Source organism: Capsicum annuum, chromosome 8 (assembly GCF_002878395.1).
Source record: "Capsicum annuum cultivar UCD-10X-F1 chromosome 8, UCD10Xv1.1, whole genome shotgun sequence".
Lineage (NCBI taxonomy): Eukaryota > Viridiplantae > Streptophyta > Magnoliopsida > Solanales > Solanaceae > Capsicum > Capsicum annuum.
Genome location: NC_061118.1, coordinates 104596022 through 104623398, shown reverse-complemented (window position 1 = coordinate 104623398; position 27377 = coordinate 104596022). Strand labels below are relative to the sequence as shown.

Below are 27377 nucleotides of genomic sequence, written 5' to 3'. Positions count from 1 at the left end.
TGGTTGTGATGGTGGAAGCGCTTGGTGGCAGTGGTGGTTGGTGGTGATGGGTGGTGGCGGTGGGTCGTGGTTGACAGTGGTGATGGTGGCAGAAGTGGTTGTGGTGGTGATTGATATTTGTGGATAGAGTGATGGTATATAATATCCAACACAACAGTACCTCTAATGATATTAAGACTTTGTTCTTGATCTGAATAATTAAGAGCTATTTAGAAATTTTAAGAGCTAAAGTCTTAATAAAAATAAATGTATTTAATGGTCTGAAGTCTAAACTATTCAGATTTAGACCTCAATTAAGTACAAACAAATGAGGCCTAAGAGAAGGAAAGATAACAAGTATATATCCAAAATGCAACATTGCGAACAATGTTGAGACAAACAATATTGATAATTTGTCCCGCATTTATAATAGATGAAGGTGAATGCAGAAATGAGTCTTATAAAAACCATAACATGCAACAAAACTAAAAGAAACCGTTATGCATAACATATACTATATAAATACATAATGGGTTTCATGTGTGGGATTTGCAACTTTTGTTTTGATTTTTTATTTGGATTTTGGTATTCATATTGAAGTTCAATGCAGGTTCGAATTCGCTCATTGCAGAGTTCATTTTTGAAGATAACTGTTCTAACATTTTTTTAAAAATTTCTTGAAGTGTAAACCCTATACTTCTGATTAAGAATAAAAGGATCTTAATCATCCCATTACTCGATATCAATGAAGAAAATTGTTCTTAGAGTATAACATAAATAATATAAGTTTTCTACAATGATTAAAAAAGACTTATCTTTCTGCAGGTCACATATACAATTATTCAATTAACTAAAGTGCAGACATGATTTTTTTACTCAATTTATCAAGGCTAGAAATATATATGGTCACATAATGCAAATACTTCAACTTTAAATGCTGAAATTTTTTTTCTCTCTCCACGAGGGCAGGGATATTGTACCTCACTGGTGTTCTTTAACATTTTTATATCGTCTTTTCTCATTCTCATTCTCATTCTCGTCATCCTCTTTTTCATCATTCTCTTCCACATAATCTTCCTCTTCCTTGTCATCCTCCTCGCCATCCTCATCATCACCACCTCATTTTTTTCTTCATCAATGAGAATGACCTCTCCAGTAAACCAAGACACAACATGAGAAATGATCTTTTCTCGAATGGTGGACCTGAAATAACAAATCAGTAGAACAACTCAGCCTTTTTCCCGTAAATGACCAGAAAAATAGCTTAGAAATCGATGAATGTAAATCCGTTTTTAGAAAGAAAATGTTGACAAACAGTTTCAATTCTATGGTTATAAAGATATTTTTCGATCTACTAGTACTTGTCTTATATAGGGGCCGACCCTTCCTATTCTTTTTCTCAACTAATATTTTTGACTGAGGAATGTCATCCTGGAACTTTAGACTCATTCCTTATTCTGATCTAAGAATACTACTCAAAGGATTTCTATCTGTCAGTACGATCACTCATCCAATAGGCGTACCTAAAGTAAAAACACAACTGATCTGACAACACAAAAGGCTTGCAGTTTAGAATTGTATTTCAAAGAGTACAACATCATCTCTTTGAAACAGTTTGGCGTATGTCAAATAAAAGATATTGCAGAAAGCTACTTTATCAAGAATTGCAAAGTTGAGATTGCATAATCCAGCATATACAATCAAAGCTGAGACCATGCTATTCATGTAATTTTAATTTTTGTCTACCTAATAATTGGTTAGCCACTCCATTTTTGAGACAGTCATTAGTACAGGACTTACCCAATCTCATAATCTTGTTCCATCCGGCCTTGAAGTAATTTGACATTGAAAACATACCACACAAAAGTGAGGCCAGTTAGCAGCAAGAAATGAAAAGCAACTTACATGTTGAAAGTAATTTATTCCCTAAAGTCACTTACAATTTCCTCATCAAGTTCCTCTGCATCCTCTAGTGTTTGAGGTGGATCAAAAAATGAAAAAAAGTTTCACATTCCTCAATTTTTATGACTGTTTACGCAGAGTAGGATCCCTTCTTTGGCTTCTTCTTTAAGATCTTCTGTGCCAAGGTTTTTCCTAGAAACCATTAAATCTCTACCCTAAAGGTGCCTAAAAATGACATGTATTTAGAAGGAAGAAATTCAGAGAGAATTTTCATTATGGTGAAAGAAAAAAATAGTTGTACCCTATTTCATTCTCTAGTATATGCTCATCCTCGCTAATCATGTGATATGTCTTTGTCAGCACATTGTTGCCAAAATAGGAATTTGTATTGAAACAGAACTCACCATTAAAACCGTTGGCATCATCAATTCTACTCCATTAAACATTTTTTAGATACTGAAGGGTATCTTTATCCTGCTCAGTAATCTGAACGCATGAAATATCAGTCAGTGGGATAAGTTATATAGCAAACAATTGAATGAAACAACAAACACAGATTACTTCTTTCGCAAGTATTTCATTATTTTTAATTGCAGTAACCAGAAATTGGGAATACCTTTATCTGCATGCCAGATTTATTTCTTATCAGGAACAAAACAAAAAGCTCAAAAACATAGACTGAAACACGATAGACTAGAAAGAATACCTCATGTTGATTTATTGCTTTCTTCTTCTGCTGTACCTTCACCTCCAACTTCAGCCACACCATTCGCAATCTCATATCGCTAAATGCACCAAAAGATATATTAGAGAAACTATATATAGTACACGCACACATTACCTTATTGTCAAGTGGCTCATACAACTGGTGGAACTTTGATTTCAAAGCTGCCCTTTCCTCAAGGAACTATGCCTCTAATTCATTATATTGGCTCTGTATAAATCATGTCAGAGATTCAGTATTGAAAAGAATACAAGAAGGAAAATAAAACTTTTATATCGTACTCAACAATGTTTTGAAGTATTACTCAAATGAAAGCAATAAAAGAGGAGAAAACTGAGAGGGAATAACACAAAACTAATGATACAACACATCTTTTCTTGATTGTCTCAACACCAACTATAGTATAACCATGACTCTAACTTCACTAGTTATCAATATAAAATCAATTAGGTGATGCAAATAAAGGTTACAAGCAAATTGCTTTATTGTGATGGATAATGTACTTGCGTTGGTAAAGGAGGAAAAGGAAAAACATGCAATAAGGAATCACCTTCTAATAAGCAAAATGAAAGTGCATACAAAGAATACCGAAAAAGAGTCAATTGTGACCAATCTCACTATAAAAAACTTCAAATAATCATTGTCACGTGACAAAATAGATTGATAAAAGCCTTTGTGATTAGAATAAAACCTGAATCTCTTTGGGGACATCAATACATATGCTAATGTTTGGAGGAAGTTTGTCCAGAAAACTAGAGTTATCCCTTGTTAAATCATTAAGCTTGTTATGCAGTACACTCAACTAATCAATAAGAAAATAAATTGTCAAAAATAAAGCCAAATGATTAAAGAAATTAAGTTTATTATACACAAACACAAATCAATGACATGCATAATATATATAGATAGATAGATAAAATAATTGAAGCAGAAAAAATGAGCAACTTGATGGCATTTAAAAGATCTGTATGATCCTCAGCACAGAGAGATAAAATAGCTAGATTAACGTATAAAACAATAGAAATAAAATAGCAAATAAAATGATCCAAATTGATTTCATAACAATAGTGGCAGCAGGGAGATCAGATCATACATTAGCTGTGTTGACCTAATCCTTTTGATCACTGATAGTTGTTCTATCTACTAAATTCAAGAATATTGTTTGGTGCAAGAACAATTGAAACGGTTAAAATAGAAATCAAATTAGAAAAAAGAGAAATCTTGAGGACAACAAGAATCAACATTGCCTTTCTTTGTAGTGGCAGTGTAATTAGATATACGATAATTTTTGTCAGCTGGTCCGTGTTGACTCATGTTGTAACATCCTATCTTAGGAGAAAGACTACCATGTAGGTAAAATACAATAGAGATGTTAGATATATAAGTAAATAAGTCTTTCACTCTAGTAACACATTTTAAAATTTCTGGGTCTAGGTCTAGAGCGGACAATATTGTTAGTGGGCTAGACCGTTACAAATGATATCAAATCCATTCATATGTCAACCTTGTCGATGTGGGTCAGAGTTCAAAACTGTGTTTAGGAAAATCCCAATAAGGCGGGGTAAACCTCAGTCATAAATCTAGGCAAAATCCCATTCGGTGGAGCAAACCTCAAGGAGGATGCTAAATCCATATAAGGGGGTGTATGTAACACTCCAACTCAAGATAAGGAGTTCCACATCGACAAAATACAAGAGAGATGTTGGGTATATAAGTAAATAAGCCTTTCACTCTTGTAACATATTTTAAAGTCATGCGAGTCTTGGTCTAGAGCGGATAATATCTCTAGTGAGTTGGGCCATTATAGTTCATAATAATGCACGACTACCCCTGCACATCACACAATGCTTAGGAATATGAATTTTCCCACAGCTAACCCATGGTACCTACGTTACATTAAATTATGATGAACTTACTTAAAAACACGAGAAGACGCATTAACTTAATAGTCTGAATTATTTGAATAAACAATATCAATATTGCAATATGAACTAAACATTAACTAAAACATACGAGTATGTGAAAACAACTGTCAAGTATAGACAAGCCTCTAAACATAATCTAGGTACTCAAAACATAAGGACTCACCAACTAATGAGAGGTATAAAAAGGTGATTGTGGCTAATTATAATGATGAGCGTGATATCAGAATGCTAATTATGATGCTGAGCATGATATCAGAACCTACATCATAATAGGATGTAGATCACAAAGAGTATCTGGTCAGTGCTTTTGGAATGTATCGAGTGACTACCCCTGGACATCACACGATGCTTAGGAATATGAATTATCCCAAAGCTAACCCATGGTGCCTACGTTACATTAAATTATGATGAACTTACTTAAAAACATGAGAAGAAGCATTAACTTAATAGTCTGAATTATTTGAATAAATAATATCAATATTGCAATATGAACTAAACATTAACTAAAACATACGAGTATGTGAAAACAACTGTCAAGTATAGACAAGCCTCTAAACATAATCTAGGTACTCAAAACATAAGGGCTCACCAACTAATGAGAGGTATAAAAAGGTGATTGTGGCTAATTATGATGCTGAGCGTGACATCAGAACCTACATCATAATAGGATGCAGATCACAAAGAGTATGTGGTCAGTGCTTTTGGAATGTATCTAGTATATGAGGGTGAATGCATGAAACACCCTGGGTTTTGGTCCTTGCAAGTTTCCTGAGTCTTGAGCTTTCTGATCATCATATGACGCACCATACTAGTCGTATGGTATAGGTTCGGTTTAACTAATCCAACTCGTAAGGTGTCTAGTGTTTATGGTTGGGTTTCTATTGTGGTTACGGGTTAGTGGTGATGAGTCGTATATTTATGTGATGAGAGGTAGGGTCCAAACCGTATGTTGTCAAGTGTCTAGCCTAGGTGTCCAGCTTAGGGTACGACTTGAAGGATACTAGTCGTATGGTGATGGTACAAGTTAGGCCAAGGGAGTTGTATGTTGGACAGAATGTGGTGTCCAACTTTTTAATCAAGTTATCAGTTGAGGGTATCACTCATATGTGGATACGAGTTGAGGGGTCCAACCGTACCCTCCTGCATTCTTTTTACAACTTTTAAGCTTAGGGTATTTTGGATATTTTCCACCCAAGCCCTTAAGACCCTATGTCTTATAACACTATTTGGTCCCTAATAATATACTTTAGAAGATCAAAACACTCTCTAAACACTATAAAAACCTATCAAGAAGCTTAGGCTAGGTTTTCTTCAAGGTGGTCATCTAGAAGCTTAAGGATCAAAATATCTCCATGAAACTTTGTGACTAAGGCATATTATTCTTCCCTTATTTTTAGTTCAACTAAAAGAATGTTTTAATGAATGATTTTCATGGTATTATTATGGATTTTTTTGGGGTTTTGAAATAGATGTTGGGGGTTTTGGTTCATGGTTGGATAATGTTTTTCCATGTTTTTCTTATGGTTTTTTTCATGTTATAATTATGGTTTGGACATGTGGTTTCATATGAATGGTCAATTGATACTTGATTTTGGTCGTGGAAACTATATACCCTCAACATGTTTGCTAAAATGCCAATGAGGATGATTTTTTCACCTAGTTTGACTATTCTTGAAACCTTTGCATTGCATAATATGGTAATCAAACTTAAATTGGTTTGGTTGGTTCTAAATAGTTTGGAAAAGCCTTGTTTGCCATGACTTTATTTTAATTGGAAACCTTGTGGGGTACATTAGAATCTACTAAGTGTTGGCTAATGATATTACTTACAAGTTATAATCAGTATCACGATACCACTTCATAATACCTTGATAATTGACTCCTGAAATTAGTAGCTTGGTTATGTGCTAAATATTTTAATTAGTAAATAATGAAAGGGTATGATAGATAACCGTGAAGGTGTGAGACTAATGGACGAACACTGAAACTCATGTTTGCCGATATGAGGGTTGATCATGGTGACCATATGCTTGTGGGATACACGGGAATCCCCCAAGTTATATTTGTATATATATATCATGGAGGGCGAATAGTACATGGGAATCTTCTGCCCCTATGATATCTCCTATTTATATGGCTACACCATACTTGGGCCTGTTTAAGGGATTACACTATACTCATATAGCCCGTGGGTGGATTATGAAGGTAAATCTGCATAATCCAGGTTAAAGATTTTAAATGCATTCTAAATCGGGTTCCCTTTCAAGTCCTGGTATATATGTATATATGTATGTGATTGCATATGGCTATTTACTCTGGTTTTGAATAACGATATTATTTTATCCTTATTCCTGAGTACATGCTAGCGTTCATCCTTTTTATCCTTATTCCTGAGTACATGCTAGCGTTCATCCTACTAACCATCTTTGGGCGCTGTATCCCAACGCAATGTAGAAACCAACCATATTACTCCTCCTGCTCAGTGACTTGGATTCAAGGACAACTTAGAATCTGATGGAAGTGGTGAGCTTTCATACTTCGAAAGACTCCATTTCATGCTATGGACATCTTCACATTGGTTTTATTTCTTAAACTTTGGTTTTGGCTATGGTCAGGGGCATATCCCGACCAGATGTTCTTTTTTTTTGGTTGGAGGCTTTGTGGGACTACTATGGACATAGGTGGTGTCGATATTAGTACCAACCTTGACATTGGTATTGGTATTAGGTTCGACACCGTTTGGATATTTGATTGAGGTTGTTGGATTATGGTTATAGACTTTATTTAATGTCTTTGATTTATTCTCGTTCTATCTGGTTATATATTTAAAATTCATCTAATATAGGTTGGAGAGTGGTTATGGTTGGGTATTGGGGGTGGTCTCCTATCTCGGTTGGACTTGAGGCATCCGACACGACTAGGACCTAGTTTGGATCATGCCAAATTGGTATCAAAGCCCTAGGTTCATAGTTAATTGTGAGTCCATAAAGTTGTGTCAAGTAGAGTCTTTTTAAGGGTGTGAAGCACGCCACACTCATAAGGGAGAGACTACAAGGCATTTAGGAATATTTCTCTTTCCAGTGTTTTGTTTTCGAGCTGTAGAGTCTAAGGGCCTGAATTCTCCTCTAATCCGTGTTTATTCACTTTTTTAGATCATGCCCCCTTGATGATTTAAAGCTCACAAAAACTCTACTTCCCCACCCGAGAATAATATTGAGAGGACCCATTCTACTTATGGGGTCCATATCCTATCTAAGGGTCCAGTTCCTGATGTCCTAGAGTTCCATCAATTCCCTCTTATCCTTCTTGAGCTCTTTAGGTTGAAGTGATGAATATATAGTTTCATCAGTCTATTCACATATTGGCATAATTGGTATTTTATCAATCTGAGCGTGGTGTTCCTATTATTCCTTATTTTGAGGCCATAAGGGTTAGTCAGTTTATGAGGTTGAACCCTCTAACCTTTATAGGTTTTAAGGTTGAGTAGGATCCACAAGGTTTTCTGCATGTGGTGGTGAAAATTTTTTTGATTATGCATGCCACGAATATGAAGGGCATGGAGTTTGCCGCCTACCAGCTAAAAGTTGTGGCATACCAATGGTACAAGGAATGGGATTAGGCAAGGGGTGACAATATTGAGTCTTCTCTGTAGGAGAATTTTTCTAATTCTTTTTTGGATCGCTTCTTTCCTCAGGAGTTGACGGAGGTAAAAGTGAAAGATCTTGTTAATTTGAAGCAGGGTAAGATGTCAGTCAAGAAGTATGCCTTGAAGTTTCACCAGTTATCGCGACATGCTCCGGAGTTGGTTTCTAGCATGAGGTCTAAAATGAGAAAGTTTGCTTCTAATTTGTCTGGAGAATTGATTTTACAGAGTAAGGATGCCTTGTTAAACAAGGACATGGATATCTCTAGGTTGGTGGTATATATGCAGAAGGTTGAGAAAGAGAAGAATAAACAGGCTGAGTTAGGGAAGAGGTAAGGCAAAATGTTTATATTTTTCAAATAGGGTGGTGGGAAATAGTATAGTGGTAAGTGCCCCAAGAAGAAGTGGGGTAGTTCTGGGTCTTACTCTACTTTTAGTGCTCCCTACCCAAAGACGTCGAGAGATAGGTGTTTCTAAGATGGCGGCCACTTTAGAGCACAGGGTACCTAATATCACGCTAGTAGGGCTCAACAACTCCATCATAGCCTTCTTGCAGATTTTATGGTCGATTACATTGAGGTTTCTGTGATGAGGGGTGGGACAGGTGCTTAACTTATGGCCAGCCAGGACATATGCTTAGAAACTGTCCTATTGGTAAGGTTGCCTCAAGGGAAAACAAGATTCCAGTTGCCTCTTCTTTAGTTTTGGCACTAAAAGGTGCACTATCTGGATCCAACACTGGTAGGAACCGTATCTATGCTTTCTCTACCCGACAGGAGTGTGAGGCATCGCCTGATATCATGACTGGTATGTTGAAACTCTTTTCCCATGATGTGTATGATTTACTTGATTTGGGGTCCACTCTCTCTTATGTGACTCCATTTGTGGTTGTGCATTTTGATTTTGGTCCCGAGTGTGTTTCAGACCTTTTTCTATTTCTACCCTAATAGGTGACTCAATGATTTCTAGAAGAGTCTATAGGGAGGGTGTGGTATTTGTTGGTAGTAAAGAAACCATGGTAGATCTATTTGAATTAGATATAATGGACTTTAATGTCATATTAGGGATGGATCGATTGCACTCCTTCTATGCGTCTTTAGACTATCGAACCCGTAAGGTTTTCTTTAAATTTCCTAATAAGCTAGTTATTTAGTAGGAGGCTGGTTCCCTATCTCATAAGGGGAGGTTCATATAATATCTTAGAGCTCAGAGATTAATCTCCAAGGGGTGTCTCTATTATCTGGTCCGGGTTAAAGATTCTAACTTAGAGGGACTTTCTTTGCATTTTGTCCCGGTGGTGAATGAATTTGCAAATGTTTTCCTTGATGACCTTCCCAGTGTCCTCTCAATAGAGAGATAGAGTTTGGGATTGATCTTGTTTTGGATACTCGTCTGATTTCTATTCCTCCATATAGAATGGCTCCAGTTGAGTTAAGGAGCAGCTAAAGGATCTTTTAGACAAGGGTTTTATCTGTCTTAGTGTGTCACCGTGGAGTGCACCGATGTTATTTATATGTAAGAAGGATAATTCCCTTTCGATGTGTATTGATTACTGGCAGTTGAATAAGGTGACAATAAAGAATAAGTACTCTCTTTCAAGGATAGATGATTTCTTTGATCAGTAACAGGGTGCTATGTTTTCCTCCAAGATTGATCTTTGATCTGGGTACCGACAGTTAATAATTAGGGAAGATAATATCCCTAAGACTGACTTCCGTACTCAGTATGGGTATTTGAGTTCTTGGTTGTGTTTTTTGGGTTGAGTAATTAACCGGCAACATTCATGGATTCAATAAATAGGGTCTTCCATCAGTTTTGGGATTTATTTGTCATTGTGTTCATATATGATATTTTAGTGTACTCTAAGAGTGAGGTAGATCATGCTGATCACCTTCTTATGGTGTTGCATACCTTTAAAGAGCAATAGTTGTATGCAAATTTTTTGAAATATGAATTCTGGTTGAACGCTGTCACTTTTCTGCATCATGTTATTTCTAGTGAAGGTATCATTGTGGATCTGCTAAAGGTTGCAGTGGTTAAGAAGCAGCCTAGACCAATGACTCCAACCGATATTTAGAGCTTTTTGGGTTTTACTTGGTTACTACAGGAAGTTCGTAAAGATATTTTCTTGTATAGTTGCCCCATTGACTAAGTTGACTCAGAAGAAGGTGAAGTTCTTGTGGTTTGATGCTTGTGAGGGTAGTTTTGAGAAACTGAAGGATAAGCTAACTTCAGCTCCAGTCTTGACTTTACTTGAATGCACTAATGGATTCATGGTTTATTATGATGTATCTCGTGTGGGGCTTGGTTCCATTCTGATGTAACATGGTAAGGTGATAACTTATGCCTCTAGATAGTTGAAGGTGCATAAGAGAAATTATTTGACTCATGACTTGGAATTTGTAGCTGTGGTGTTTGCATTGAAAATCTGGTGTCAGTATTCTTATGAAGTGTATGTGGACATCTTTTCAGATCATAAGAGCCTGTAGTATGTGTTTAATCAGAAAGAGCTTAACCTCAGGCAAAAGAGATGACTTGAGTTACTCAAGGATTATGACATAAGTCTTCACTACTATCTAGGTAAAGCTAATGTGGTTGTTGATGCTCTTAGCAGGTTATCCATAGGGAGTCTAGCTCATGTGGATAAGGAGAAACAGGAGTTTGTGAAGGATATTCACCATTTTTCTAACCTTGGCATTAGTATCTTAGACTCTGAGGATGGTGGTAATTTGTACAGGAGGTGGCGCAGTCATATCTCGGTGCTGAAATCAAGGAGAAACAAATGTTAGATCCTATCTTGATGAGGATAAATGATGATGTATGTAGGTAGAATGTGATAGCCTTCGAGATTAGTAGTGGTGGTAGCTTGCGGTACCAAAGGAGTTTTTGTGTTCCCAATGTAGATTGTTTGTGAGATAGGATCTTGGCTGAGGCACATGAGTCACTCTATGGTGTTTATCCTGGTTCAACAGAGATGTATCTTGAACTTAAGGAGATATATTGGTGGAACAATCTGAAAATAAATATGGCCAACTTTGTGGCTAAATGCATACTATGCCAACAAGTGAAAGTTGAGCACATGAGGCTCGGAGGATTGTATTAAAAAATTGAGTTTCTGGTGTGAAAGTGAGAGGTGATCAACATGGATTTCATCATTGGTCCTTCTCGATCTCAAAATCAGAAGGGCATTATTTTCCCATCTTCCTTAAAATAACTCATGTAGAAACCCCCCTTTCCCAAGATCAAGAATCCAAGTTTCTTCTCTAGAGAACTCACGAATTTAAGCTCTGATTTCATGATTTCTTCAAGAATCATTTCAATTAAGTATTGGGGTATTCATCAATGGTTCCCTTTCACTATTGAGCCCAAAAACCCTCTCTTTGATTTAAAGTATGAATTTTTTTCTTTATTATGGAATTTCACATGTTCAAGATTAATTTAATCCATGTTATTCCTTAGTAAATTAAATTCAATCTATGTCCATATATGATTCCATGTTAGACAGGTTATGGAATGCTTCAAATTTCAAGTTCTTATGTATATTTAAATTGAATCCATGATAAGTTATCCAATTTTGCATTAATCCAAGTGTGTATATTACCTTGCCAAGCTTAACTCATCCCATATTTCAATTTATGAAATTCGTAAGCTTAATGAAATGTCTTATGTTTGGGTCTTTGAACTATGAAGTTATATCACTGTTTTAACGTTGTTATCATATTTAGTAATCATTCAGTACTGGAGGGTTATGAACACCCGATAGCTATATATTTTTACATGTTTTCATTTTCATGTTACAAGTCAATTAGACCATGTATTATTATATTATTCAGACTACCATGTTTATGTTGAGCACTTATCAGTGCAGTACCACATTATGTTAGACCCATAATAATACTAGCGTCATTCAATTGGGAGTAGGATTTACACTGAGCAAATCTAGGGATGGGGGCTCATCTGCCAGTAGAGGGTGTGACCTTTAGTAGCAGTCCCTGAGTTCCAGAACTATGTATCCAGCATAGGTAAGAGAGGTCTTCATGCTAGTAGAAGGTGGACACTCTTTTAGGGGAACCTGCCATTAGATGGTGACTCCCTAGTCCTTCGGGACACTAGTTTAGTGGATCTACACAGCCATGTATTAGTACCCGTGGCAAGGTATAGACACCCTTCCAAATGGGGTTATAGGTTGGATCTCGATTAGCTCTGATTGGGGCATGTCGGTTATATGATAGCTTCTATAGTTCCAGTCAGTACTCAGCCTATACAAGTTAAGGTTTTCTTGACCAAGTAATCAGATTTTTAGTTATTCGTATATTAGTTATTCAGTTTCTTAGATAATTTCAGTACATGTTTTACTTGGTCTTGCGTTATCAATTTTACTTGTTCATGCATCCATGTTCAGTTTCCATATATAGTTTAGTTAGTCCTTACCTCACATACTAGTATATTCAAAGTACTGATCACATACTTTTCTCTTGCGCTATGTTATTTTATAACATAGGTTTGAACCCACTATTTCCCGACCATCCCTAAATAGCTCAGCAGTTCTCCCACAGCAATAGTGGTGAGTCCTCATCCACCGGGGACGTGATATGTTATTTTAGCTATTTCAAAAATTCATTATGATCCAGTTAGTTGGAGTTAGTTGGGGGTTTGTCCCATCAAATCCATATGTTTTAGAGGCTTTCAGATAGACAATCTAGGTTTCAAGCATTTATCAGATAATTTGAACATGATGTTTTGTATATTTCAATACTCAGATTGGCAGTACCTTATTGGTTTATCTTCCGTACACATTGTTTTACTTTCATTTTATTTAGTGCTCATAGTAGGTACCAGATCATGGGTTAAATTGGGGTCACTTATGGATGTAAGGACCGTGTCGTGACATAAGGGTAGACTCAGGTTATGACATAACTTGGTATCAAAGCCTAAGGTTGTCCTAGGGTGTCTGAAAACCGCATCGAGTAGAGTCTAATGCATGGGTGTGAATCACACCACACTTATGGACAAGAGGCTACGGGACATATTTAGTAAAGTTTACCTTCTTTTAGTGTTCATATTGTGTGAAAGAGCAAGAGCTCTATTGAATTCTACTTTCTAACTCATCCTTCATTCCGTTTATAGAGAATGCCTCCCAGAAGGAACAACGGAAGAAGAAATGGCAAATAGCCCGTACCACCACCTGTTCAGAAAGATCCCCATAACAATATGTCTCTTACACTAAGTTCAGTTCTATAGCTGCTCAGAATAACCAGCGGGATGTTGCCCCAATGAATCCAGTGGCAAATACAACTGCAGTTAGGATTCAGGATTTCACTCTTATAAATCCCTTTTTTCTTTCTAGATCTAAGTCTAAGGAGGATCCGCAATATTTTTTGGATATGGTACAACAGGTTATAGACATTATGGGTATCACTTTGAATGAGAGTGCAGAGTTAGCCATATATTAGTTACAGGGATTAGATCATACCTGGTTTAAGTAGTAGAACGAAGATAGGGGTGTGGGAGCAGAGCCTATAGAGTGGGAAGAGTTTTCCATGGCCTTCTTAGACAGGTTCTTCCTACTATAGTTGAGGGAAACTAAGGTTCATGAGCTCATAAACTTAAAGTAGGGAAGTATGAGTGTGAAGGAGTACTCGCTCAAGTTCATTCTGTTAGTGAGGTATGCTCCTTCTATAGTGGCTGACAATATGTCTAGAATGAGTAAGTTCGTATATAGTGTATCTAATAGGGTTGTTAAGAAGTGCAGGACCACTATGTTGATTAAGGAGATGTGCCTATCTAGACTTATAGTTCATGCTCAGTAGATTGAGGAGGAGAAGCTTAAAGAGAAAGAGAGAGAGAGAGAATAAGAGGGACAAAATAGGTAGTTTTATCTTTTCTTAGCCAAGGTCGAAAGGCGATAACCGTTCTCATTTCTGCCTAAAATTTCCAGCCCCAGCTCCATCTTTAGCCAGTGCACCAGTGCCTAAGTTTAAGCAGGACAGTTGGAATAGAGAGCCAGGATCTAAGTTCCAGGGTAGTGTGGGCAGTGGTCATAGCAATTTGTACTATAAAAAGTGTGGTAAGAATCATCTGAGAGAGTATAGAGCTTGTCGTGATAGGTGTTTGGAGTGTGGCAAGCTAGGCCACAGGATCAGGGATTGCCGAGTATTATCCAGAAGGGAAAATACATTTATCAGCAGGGTCAGTCTAATTTTTCATTAGCTCTAATAGGTCGCCCAACTCAGCAGGGTGCCATTTCCAGAATTGATGACTTATTCGACCAACTTCAGGGTGCAAGTTATTTCTATAAGATAGACCTCAGGTACGACTATCATTATCTTAAAGTCAGAGAATGTGACATTTTGAAAACAACCTTCAGAACTCGATATGGTCACTTTGGATTCATAGTTATGTCTTTTGGACTAAAAAATTCCCCTGCAGCTTTCATGGACTTGATAAATAGGGTTTTCAAGCAGTACTCGGACATGTTTGTCATAGACTTCATTGATGACATCCTTTTATACTCTCATAGTGAGAATGATTATGTAGACCATCTGAGAGTTGTGTTGAAGTACCTTAGAGATCATTAATTGTTCGCTAAGTTTATCAAGTGTGAATTCTAGTTTAGATTAATAGATTTCCTTGGTCATATCATTTCTAGTGATGGCATTTGAGTTAATCCTCAAAAGATCGAAGTAATGAGAAACTGGCCTAGAACCATCTCTTTGTCTGATATTAGAAGTCTCTTAGGTTTAGTTGGATATTACAGATGGTTTGTTAAAGTGTTTTCTTCTATTGCTTCCCCATGTCGAGGATAACCCAGAAGAAAGTTAAACAACAGTGGTCAGATTCCCGCAAAAGAGTTTTCAAGAGTTGAAGACTTGAATCACTTTCGCCCCATCCTTGACTTTGCCAGATGCCACAAAAGGGTTTGTAGTTTATTGTGATGATTTTAAAGTTGGTTTGGGTTGTGTATTGATATGAAGAGGTTAGGTCATAGCCTATGCCTCTAGGCATCTTAAGCCCCATGAAAATAATTATTCGACCCATGATCTTGAGTTGGCAGCTGTTGTTTTTGCCTTGAATATTTGGAGGCACTATCTTTATGGGGTTCATGTTGATGTGTTCACGAACCACAAGAGTTTACAATATGTGTTCACATAGAAAGATCTAAATCTTCTTCAGATAAGGTGGTTTGAGTTGTTGAAAGATTATGATATAAGTGTGTTGTTTCATCCAGGCAAGGCCAATGTAGTGCCGGATTCCCTTAGTAGATTGTCTATGGGTAGTATTTCCCATGTTGAAGGTGATAAGAAGGAGTTAGTCCAAGAGGTTTATCAGCTTACTAGGTTAGAAGTTCGGTTGGTTGATTTAGTCGAAGGTAGTATTTGGGTTCAGAATAGATCAGAATATTCATTGATTATCGAGGTAAAAGAAAATCAAGACAGGGATCCTACTTTAGTTAAGTTGACGGAGGGAGTTAGAGAGTAGAAAATGGAGGTTTTCTTCTAAGGAGGAGATGGTGTGCTTTATTGTTAGGGCAGGTTATATGTTCTATGTATTAATGGTTTGAGACAAAAAATATTAGTAGAAGTGCATGGTGTGTGGTATTCTATTCACCCCGGAGCCACTAAGATGTACCGTGACTTGTGGAAAGTCTATTGGTGGATGTACGAAGAAAGACATTGCGAAGTTTGTGGCTAAATATTCAAACTGTTAGTAGGTTAAGGTTGAGGACCAGATTCCTATTGGTACGCTTCAGGAGTTTAGCATCCCCACATGGAAGTGGGAGGTGGTGAATATGCATTTTCTAATAGGATTACCTCATACACGTTATCAACATGATTCAATTTGGGGCATTGTAGATAGAATGAACAAGTCAGCCTATTTCCTGCTAGTTCATACTTCATATTCAGTTGAGGATTATGCTAGACTCTATCTCAGGGAGTTAGTAAAATTGCATGGGGTTCTTTGTTTATCATATCAGACAGGGGTACTCAGTTTACCTTTTACTATTGGAAGGTTTTTCAGAAGGGTTTTGTAACAACCCAAAATCGCCTCCCGGGACATCACACAGTGCTTAAGGCTACAAGTAGCCCTAAGCTAACCATTTGAGCCTACTTCTACTAATAATACTCACTTCAAGAAGAAATAATTCAAACACTAGCATAGTCATATCATATGAAGGGAAATACAGAGAAAATACTCGGTCCAAAAAACCACAATACTGGAATTCTCAACACAATCACAATCTGACAACTATCTGACAAAGCCTCTATTAATCTAAGAACTAGAGAGCCATTGGGACAAGTCCCCAATTAACTCAAAATGATTTGAAAGTAATAACATAGTCTCCCAAATGCTGAAATGTCTGAAGATAGGTCCTCGAACCATGAGGACTCACCACTGTAGGAATGTAGATAGAGGTACTCAAAATTCACTGACGAGGCTGGGATTGAGCCCCTAAACCTACATTATTAGACAATGTAGCACATAGACGTATATGTGGATCAGCACTTGGGAATGTACTGAGTATATGGGGGTGCATACATTTATATAAAACAACATCAATACTCTTTAATCAAATCATACATGCAATAGGTAATGACTCACTTAGCTTGAATAAGTATAAAATGTAAAGCTCATGAATCTTGTAGAATGGAGCATGTAACACAAATCTCGTGAGTCCTCATAGTTTAACTTTAAAGTCGGTAATCTCTTCTTATTCTCATCACCCATAGGCTAAAGGAAACTTTAAACAATACTTTCAACTCATTCATATGTGTTATAGAGAGTAAAACTTCTTCAATGCTCAAGAACTCATAATTCTTTTGAACTCAAGTACTTGGAATTCGGAATCATAAAACTTTGAAACATACTTGAAGGCATTTCATTCACTTTAGGAAATTATCTAGTTTCAAGCTTTAGGTAAAATATTCTATCTCAATGGAAAGATACTCTAGTTTAGGAAATAACTTATCTCAAAGATTTAGAGAAAATACTTATATCAAGGGAAAATACTTTTAGTCTTAGAGAGGTTCTCTTAACTGACATAAACCATGCAAGCTACATGGAGTCCAACATTTTATCCTCGTAATAAAGAGACTCCACATTGGAGAGGAGCATCATACTCTTTCCAGGGAGTATACCCTCAATTAAGTGATCACTTATCTTGGCCTCGGGCCCAATATCTCGGCCTTAGGCCCAAAATTTGAAATCTACGGTGGCACGTAGTTTTGGGATAAGAAACCATAGTAACTTACCCAACTCGGTGCTAAATACTACTACCTTTAGTTTATCTCGCTCATCTCATAGAAATCCACTTTAAAATAATCTCATGGTTCATCAAGAACCCAACAATCAAATTTGTAATCTCATGTAGTGAAGTGGATTTCAAAACTACATGACAATTAGGTCAAAATATTTCTCAATAATCTCTGAATACTCAAATCATGGGTGCTTATATCACAAGAGTTTATAAAATTGCAAATCTCAAGTAGGGCTCAATAACCCATAATTCAATCTCAAGTTAAAACTCATCAAAGCATAATAGATAGCATATAGATTTATAACTCATGTAGATATCTGGAAATTTTAGCAATTTATCTCAAAATCTCAACATACTCATATACTTCAATATCTCAAACATTTCAACTATTAATTTCTCAAGGATTAAAATCATTGGGTATAGACCCAGCTGTAAATTCTCAAGAAAATATATGAAAATCATGCCATTAGACTCTCAATTCATGGGAAATATCAAAATATTGCAATCAATAATAATGGGTGAAAAAATCTAATTCAAATTTATGTAAAATCTCATAGATTGCAAGAAATCATAGTTTAAATAAGCCTTTGGGCATAAGGATGAAAGGATTACCCTTGTTCAAAACCCCCACAAACCTTCGATTATGAAATTGGATGAAAGAGCTTGCTCTAAACTCTTCTTCTTACTCTTGAGAGAGGGTTCTCGCAACCTTTGAACTTGGGGAACTCAAATCTCAACTCAATTTTTAGAATCCATGGTGAGTTCTTGGATTTCTTGAAGAAGGGTTTTAGATTTGCTCTTGAGGGAGAAACCCTATCCTTTGGATATTTTGGGAGATAATGAGGCTATCAGGTTCGTTTGAAATATATCTGAGGGTTAAAAAGGGAAAAGACCCAAAAGCCCCTTTTAAAAAAGACTTAAAAATACTAAACGAGCGCTGCGACCGTCGAAGCAATGATCTGTCGCTAGTCTGACGGTCTGTCGGGTCATCCGTCGCATGTTGGTAAAAAAAAAACGTACTGCCTCATTGTGATGATCGACGCGATGGTACTTCTCTTAGCCTGACGGTCTATCAGATCATCCATCGCATGTTGGCCACGATAAGGCCACATTACCTGAGTGCAACAGCCCCAGCGACGGTCTTTTGCAGCCTTGACGATCTATTATTTTGGTCATCGCACTTGGGCTAGGAAAGAGAGTTACTACCTTGGTTATGATGGGCCGAGTGACGGTCCATCACAGACTTAACGGTCTATTGGATTGTCCGTTGCACTTGGGCGGTTCTGACAACTCTCAATAAAATGACCATAGCTTCTCACCCCGATGCCGAATTTGGATAAAATTGATATTGTTGAAAATCTAATTCAATTCTCTACATGAAAAAAGTCAAATTTAAGAAAATTCTATATGGTTTAAACACCAATCACTTGGTAAGTCACTTCTCAATCTTTTAGGGTCAGAATTACACTTCACTTGACATGCTCTAAGGCTTAGACTACGAGGGAACTTCATGGGGCCTTATATGTATTGATCCCTAGTTCATATCAACACAGCCTTGTATCCTCAAATATATGGTCAGGTAGATAGGATCATACAAACTTTAGAGGACATGTTGAGGGCTTGTGTTATTGACTTTATGGATAGTTGGGATGACCACTTATCTTTGATTGAGTTTTCCTACAATAATAGTTATCACTCCAGTATTTAGATGGCTCTATTTGAGTCTCTTTATGGGAGGATATGTAGATCTCCCAATGGTTGGTTTAAGGTAGGTGAGGCCAATTTGATAAGGCTAGGTTTGAGGCTATGGAGAAAGTTCAGTTAGTTTGGGAGAGGCTGAAGACAACCCAAAGTTATCAAAATTCTTATGCAGATGTGAGAAGGTGAGATATTGAGTTTGATGTTAGTGATTTATTCTATTTGAAAATCTGGCCTATGAAAGGAGTGAAGAGATTCGGAAAGAAGGGGAAGCTCAGTCCCCGCTATATTAGTCCATATTAAATTTTGAGATATTTTAGGAAGTAGCTTATGAGCTTGAGTTGCCTGCAGATTTGGCATCAGTACACCTGGTGTTCCATGTTTCTTTGTTAAAGAAATGCATTGGTGATTCAGTTTCCATTGTTCCTTTGGAAAATGTGGATGTTAAGGATAGCCTTTTCTATAAAGATGTCCCAGTTGAGATCCTTGATCGTCAGATTCATTGGCTAAGGAATAAAGAAGTTTCTTTGGTTAAGTATCTATAGAGAAATCAGTTTGTGGAGGAAGCTACTTGGGAAGCAAAAGTAAATATGCAAGCTTGGTATACTCATCTTTTCTCCCTAACTTCAAACTCGGCTTGATGTAACGACTTTCTTAAGGATGAATCTTTTCATTCTCTATTTCAACTATACAACTATTCTTATGTCATAGAATGCATTCATGAAATCAGTTCAACCTATGTAGCATATACAATGTTTTAGACCCAGTTATTTGATCATGTTTCATCTTATCGGCATTTAGTATAGACTCTTAGTCTCCTTAGTTCCTCAACTTAACAGTCTCATTCGAGGATGAATGGTCCCAAAGAGGATTTATTGTAATATCCCATAAGATTCTAAGCTCGATTCATCTTTTAGTTGCATACTTAAGGGGACATAGACTTGAAATTTTTACTAAGTGTTGAGGACTTAGTCAATTTCAAGACCCGCGGATTTTATTTTTGGCCTTCCCAAACCTGAGATGTTGGTTTTTGAGTTGAAACATGTCTAGGGAGGTTAAGGGTATGTCTCAGGTGAGTCTTGGGATTTTTAAATGGGACTCGGGGTATGTTTGGACAATGGAGGTAGTGAGCCTTCGTGATAGGGCTGGACCATATGGGCCATTTCCAGGGAATAGGGTCTGCGTCGCAGAGGCCATTCCCCTGAAATAGGTCTGCGCCACAGAGGCCACTCCCCCACTAGTCTAGCTTTATGATTAGAGGGGTCAAGGGGGTAATTTGGTCCTTTCCCCGCAACCCTAGTCATCTAAAACACGATTTATAACACTCAAAAGGGCATTATTTGCCGATCTTCCTCAAATCAACTCACGTAAAAACTCTCCCCTTTCCCAAGAATAATAATCTAATTTTCTTCTCTCTAGAACTCGCAAATTTAATCTCCGATTCACAATTTCTTTAAGAATCCATTCAATTAAGGTATGTGGGATATTCATCAATGGGTCTCTTTTACTTATTTAGCCCAAAAACCCTTTTTTTGATTTAAATTATGATTTTTTTCTTCATTATGTAATTTCACATGTTCAAGATGAATTAAATCTATGTTATTCCTTATTAAATTGAATTCAATCTTTGTCCATATGTGATTCCATGTAAGCTAGGTTATGGAATACTTCGAATTTCAAGTTCTTATGTATATTTAAATTGAATACATGATAACTTATCCAATTCATGCATTAATCCAAGTGTGTATATTGCCTTGCCAAGCTTAACTCATTCCTATATTTCAATTCATGAAATTTGTCAGCTTAATGAAATGTCTTATGTTTGGGTCTTTGAACTATGATGTTATGTCACTGTTTGAACATTATTATCGTATTCAGTAATCATTAAGTGCTGGCGTGTTATGAAAACCCAATACTTATGTCTTTTTACATATTTCTATTTTCAAGTTACAAGTCAGTCAGACCATGTTTTATTATATTATTCAGACTACCATGTTTATGTTGAGCACTTATCAGTACTGTACCACATCATGTTAAACCCATAATAAAACTAGCATCATTTAGTTGGGAGTAGGATTTAGCACAGAACAAACCCAGGGATAGGGGCTCACCTGCCAATAGAGGGTGTGACCTTTAGTTTCAGTCCTTGAGTTCCAAAACTACGTATCGAGCGAGGTATGAGAGGTCTTCCTGTCGGTAGAGTATGGACACTCTTTTTTGGGCACCTGCGAGTAGAGGGTAACTCCCTAGTCCTTTAGGACACCAGTTTAGTGGATCTACTCAGCCATGTGTTAGTATCCATGGCAAGGTATTGACACTCTTTCATCTGGGGTTACAGGTTGGACCTCGATTAGCTCAGATTGGGGCATGTCAGTTACATGATAGGTCCCACAGTTTTTGTCAGTACTCAGTCTATACAAGTTTACATTTTTTGGACCAAGTGAACATATTTTCAATTATTCAGATATCAGTTATTCAGTTTTTCAGATCATTTTGCTACATGTTTTACTTGGTCTTGCATTCTCAATTTTACATGTTCATGCATCCATGTTCAGTTGCCATATGTAGTTCAGTTAGTCTTTACCTCATATACCAGTATATTCAATGTACTGATCGCATACTTTTCTCTTACGCTATGTTGTTTTATAACATAGGTTCAAACGTATAAATTCTCGACCATCCCTAAACAGCTCAGCTGTTCCCTCACACCAGTAGTGGTGAGTCCTTATCCATCGAGGACATGATATGTTATTTCAGTCATTTCAGTATTTCATTATGATTCAGTTAGTTGAGGTTTGTCCCATTTACTCTATATGGTTCAGAGGCTTTTAGAAAGACAGTCTAGTTTTCAAGTATTTATCAGGTACTTCAGACATCATGTTTTGTATATTTTGGTATTCCAATTGACAGTATCTTATTGGTTTATCTTCCACACATATTGTTTTACTTTTTTTTATTCGGTGCTTATTGAAGGTACCATACCATAGGTTAGCTTAGGTTTACTTATAGCCATAAGCATCGTGTCACAAATAAGGGGTAGCCTCAAGTTGTGACATTATGGGTTGGTGGTAACGAGTCATATATTTAAGTAATGAGAGGTAGGGTCCAAACCATATATTTTACGATCTCTAACCTATATTTCTTATTTAGGGTATGACTTTAAGGATACTAGTCGTATGACGATGGTACGAGTTAGGCCAAGTGAGTAGTACGTTAGATAAAATATGGTGTCAAACTTTCTGATCAATTTACGAGTTTAGGGTACCACTAGTATGATGTGGATACGAGTTGAGGGATCCAACCGTATTCTCCAATGTTGTTTTTAAAGATTTTAAGATAAGGGTCTTTGGACATTTCCCACTCTAAGTCTTTAAGACCTCACATCTTATAACACTATTTTGTCCCTTATTCTACATTTTAGAAGATCAAAACACTCTCTAAAAACCTGTCAATAAGATTTGGCTAGGGTTTTTTCAAGGTGGTCATCTAGAGGCTTAAGGATCAAAATCTCTCCATGAATCTTCTTGACTAAGGCATGTTACTCTTCCCTCATTGTTAGTTCAACTAAAATATATTTTAATGAATGATTTTCATGGTATTATTATGGATTTTTTGGGGTTTTGAAATAGATATTGGGAGCTTTTGGTTGTTTATGGTTGGATAATGTTTTCCCATGTTTTTCTTATGTTTTTTCATGTTATAATTATGGTTTGAGCAGGTGGTCTCATGGGAATTGTCAATAGATACTTGGTTTTGGTCTTGGAAACTATATACCCTCAACAAGTTTGTCAAAATGCCAATGAGGATGATTTTGTGTAATGCCCCAAATCTAATACTCAAAACGCTATGCGGTGCTCATGACCCCAAAGGAACACAAGCTAACCCATGACTGATATCTATACCTGTACACTACATACGATGACATAATAATGCGGAAATATGCATTGAAATGCCATAGGGTTCAATACTGAACATGATCTGAATGATATAACATCTGTGTGGGGTAATAGAATACCTAAAACAAAACTGAACATATTAAAGTCTGAAACATGATAGTCTAGAAAGCCTCTAACTGACTGAATTGTCTAAGTAAGGAGCTGATGGGACATGTCCCCTACTAACTCCAACTAATAAACTAATTAATGAGATAATAGGGAATAATCATGTCCTTGAATGATGAGGACTCACTTCTAACTCTGACTGCTGAAACTATAATCCACTGCTGATCTGTAGCTCGTGTCTCTGAACCTATGGTATAAGACACCATAGCGCAAATGCATCAGTACTTTGAATGTAATGGTATGCATGTGAGGTAGGATGAATGCAAGGAGTTCATATGCATGAACAATAATAATAACTGACTAACTATCATGAGCATGAGAATACATGCATGAGACATAACAACTGACACTAATATTGTGATAACATGATTATTGAATCTGAATATAACTGATAACATGAGTGACTGTATTTGATAGTCCTGAATCTAATGTAACTATCTAATTTTCGTACTGTATTTGAGTTTACTGTATCTAAAAATCCTGAATCCTGAAGAACTATCTGAGTTCTTGTACTGCTACTAATTCTAAGACTGTAGGAGGTAGTCATCTAACTGATATGCCCCAAATGATGCATTATAGCTGAATTGGGGTCCAATCTATGCCCTAATTGGAAGGGTGTCAATACCGCACCACTGGTAAGGATAACATGTGAGTGACCCTAATATAATAGGTAACTCTAGTGAGAACGGTGGGAACCCTCATATATCAGGCTAAGCCACCTTATCTACCCTCATATAGCAGGCTATGATGTCTCAACCTATGTTGGCTACATAGTTCTGGAATGCAAGGATTGCTTCTATGAATTACACCCTCATATAACAGGTGAGTTCCCATCCTTGGGTTCACTCGGTGCTAATTTCTACTCCCATCTGAATAGACACTGAACATAAGTTACTGAACTAAACATAGACTGAGTTACTAAATTCCGTTGATTGATGGAATATTACTGATATTTGACAATTGACTGAGTTCATAAGATCATGGAGATTTCCTAAGTCATAAGACTGTCTGAAGTCTAAGGATTTATAGCTTGACTAAGAGTATCATGGGAACATGACATGGCTCTAGGCATACAACTAATATTTCGGGTACAAGTACCCCCAGGACTCAATGGAAGGAAAACTGACCAAGCATAACTTACTGAAACATATAACTAACATCATAATCCATAATACATTTATAGAAGCATTCCATCAAAACATGTGATAGGCATAACTTGTACATACATGGGGATTTCATGATATCATACTAGTTGGGCATTGTTCCTTTATCTAGGCATTTAATCAAACACATGGTAGGCATAACACATGTAGACAATATTATACAATAATTAATCATCATGATTCATCTCTAATTTCATCATCTAGGGTTTATTCATAGGTTCATATGAATATACATCTATACAAATCAATTCCACATAAAGTTGATCACCCGACATGGATTTGAATTCAATTGATCATTCTCAACATAAACAAAATAAACCCAACATGAAATTAATAAAGAAATCCATAAATTTAAACTTAGAAAAGAAATTCTTGGGCTTCATGGATGAAAGGATTCCATGAATGAATAATTTGCATATATTAGTTTGTGATTTTGTGAGGATTAACAGAGGAAATTCTTGATTCTGAATCTTCTATGAAAAGCCCTAGGTTGTTTTTGAGAGGTTTTTGAGAGAAGAGAGTGTATTTGGGTGATAAATGATTGAATCACGTGTTAAAGAGCTTAAATAGGGGTGGGAAATTGACCCTTCTAACCCTGGACGCATCTTGTAATTTCAGTTAAAATTTTTCAAATTAAACCCCTGGCGCGACGAGCGCTATCGCGCTATGTCACTGTAATTTGACAATTGGAAATATGAGGGATGGCGTGATGCAGATCCATCATGTTGCCTCTTCTTTTATGACCTAGAACTTTGGTGCAACGCAGAGAAAATCACGCTGAGACACTGGAAAAGGAAAATTGCCATTTTAGCTTGTGGCGTGGCGCGTCACTGACCATTATGGCGCTGTTTTACTAGGGGAACTTGAAATAGTCGTAACTTCTGACCCGGTTATCAGATTTGGGATAATCTTATATCGATAAAAATATTATTGAATTTATCACATGACAAAAAGTGAAAATCTTAAAAATTCCTTAAGGAATAATCATAATTCAATTTAGAAGCTAATACTAGACATTCTTGAGATGAAATTAGCTAGGAAAGTATGGGGTATTACATTTTGTCATCTAGTTTGACTATTCTTGAAACCTTTGTATTTCATAATATGGTAACAAAACTTAAATTGGTTTGGTTGGTTATAAATGGTTTGGAAAGGCCTTGGTTGCCATGGATTTGGTTTAATTGAAAACCTTGTCGAGTACATGGGAATCCCCTACGTGTTGGATAATGACATTGCTTGCAAGCTATAGTTGGTATGGCGATTCTACTTCATAATGCCTTGATAATTTCCTTCTGGAATCGGTGGATTGGTTATGTGCTAAATATTTTAATTTGGAAATAATGGCTGGTTGTCATAGCTAACCGTGAAGGTGTGAGTCTGATAGATGGACAAGAGAAACTTATGTTTTCCGACATGAGGGTTGGTCATGGTGACCATATGCTTGTGGGGTATATGAAAATTCCCCAAGTTATACTTGTATATATGTATCATGGAGGACGAAGGGTACATAGGAATCCCCAACCCCTATGATATCATTGATTCCTGTGGCTACACACACTGGGGACCGTTTAAGGGGTAACATTGGACCCATATAGTCCATGGGTGGATTATGACGGTAAATCTACATAACCCAAGTTAAATATTTTAAATGTATGCTAAACCCAATTCCCTTTCCTTACATGGTATATATGTATATATGTATGTGATTGCATATTGTTATTTACTTTGGTTTTGAATAGCGACATTATTTTATCCTTATTCCTAAGTATATGCTAGCGTTCATCTTGCTAACCGTCTTTGAGAGCTATATCCTTACATGATGCAGGAAATGACCATACTACTCTTCCTGCTCAGTGACTTGGATTTGGGGACAACTTAGAGTCAGACTGAAATAGTGAGCTTTTATACTACGAAAGACTCCATTTCATGCTATGGTCTTCTTTACATTATTTTTGTTTCTTGGACTTTAGTTTTGGCTATGGTTGGGGGAATGTCCTGACTGGATATTCATTGTTTTTGGTTAGAGGCTTTGTGGGACTACTATGGGAATGAGCGGTGTCGATATTTGTAACGCCCCAAATTTGGTACCCAAAATGCTACACGGTGCTCATGACCCCGAAGGACATCAAGTTAACCTATGACTGACATCTATTGCTGGGCACTGCATAATATACTATATAAATATGGAAAAAGGATAAAAGGCCATAAGGTTCACATATCTGATAAAACATGACATTTAGAAATATGGTATATCAATACCAAAACAAAACTGAAATAACTATCTGAACATGCTACAATATGAAAGCCTCTAAATTGTCTAAAAACTGTGGAGTTGATGGGGTATGTCCCCAACTAACTTCAGACTACTAAAATAATAAAGTAATAAAATAATTATGCTATCCTCGAATGATAAGGACTCACTGCTAGTCTGGATACTGAACGTCTAATCTACTAAGGATGCTATAGAGCTTGTACTTCTGAACCTATGGTATAAAAACACTATAGTACAAATGCATCAGTACGATTGAATGAACTGGTATGCAAGTGAGGTAGGCAAAATGCAAGGGGTTTATATGCATGAATAATACTAACTGACTGAATAACATGAACGTGAGAATACATGCATGAATACGTGAACTGTGATTGAGATCATGACATCACTGAATCTGAATACCGATAACATAAGTTCGTATAACTAATATACTATTATCTGAATGACTGTGTCTGACAGTCCTATTTCTGATGGAACTAGCTGAGTTTTGTACTGAACTGGGTGACTGTATCTGATAGTCCTGAATTTTGTAGAACTATTTGAGTTCTATTACTGAGACTAAGAATGTAACTGTCGGAAGTAGTCATCTAATCGACATGCCCCAAGTAATATAATATAATTGAGTTAGGGTCCAATCTGTAACCTCAATTGGAAGGGTGTCAATACTGCGCCACTGGTAAGGTCAAGCTGTGAGTAATCACTCATCTAACAAGTACTCTAAGGAGAATGGTGGGACCCTCATATAACAAGTTAA

The 27377-nt window shown here is 36.7% G+C and overlaps 1 pseudogene; it reads right to left on the bottom strand.

Moving 5' to 3' along the window:
- Nucleotides 1-695: 695 nt before the first annotated feature.
- The window catches only part of LOC107879061, a 101677-nt pseudogene continuing 74995 nt past the window's right edge, over nt 696-27377 (bottom strand).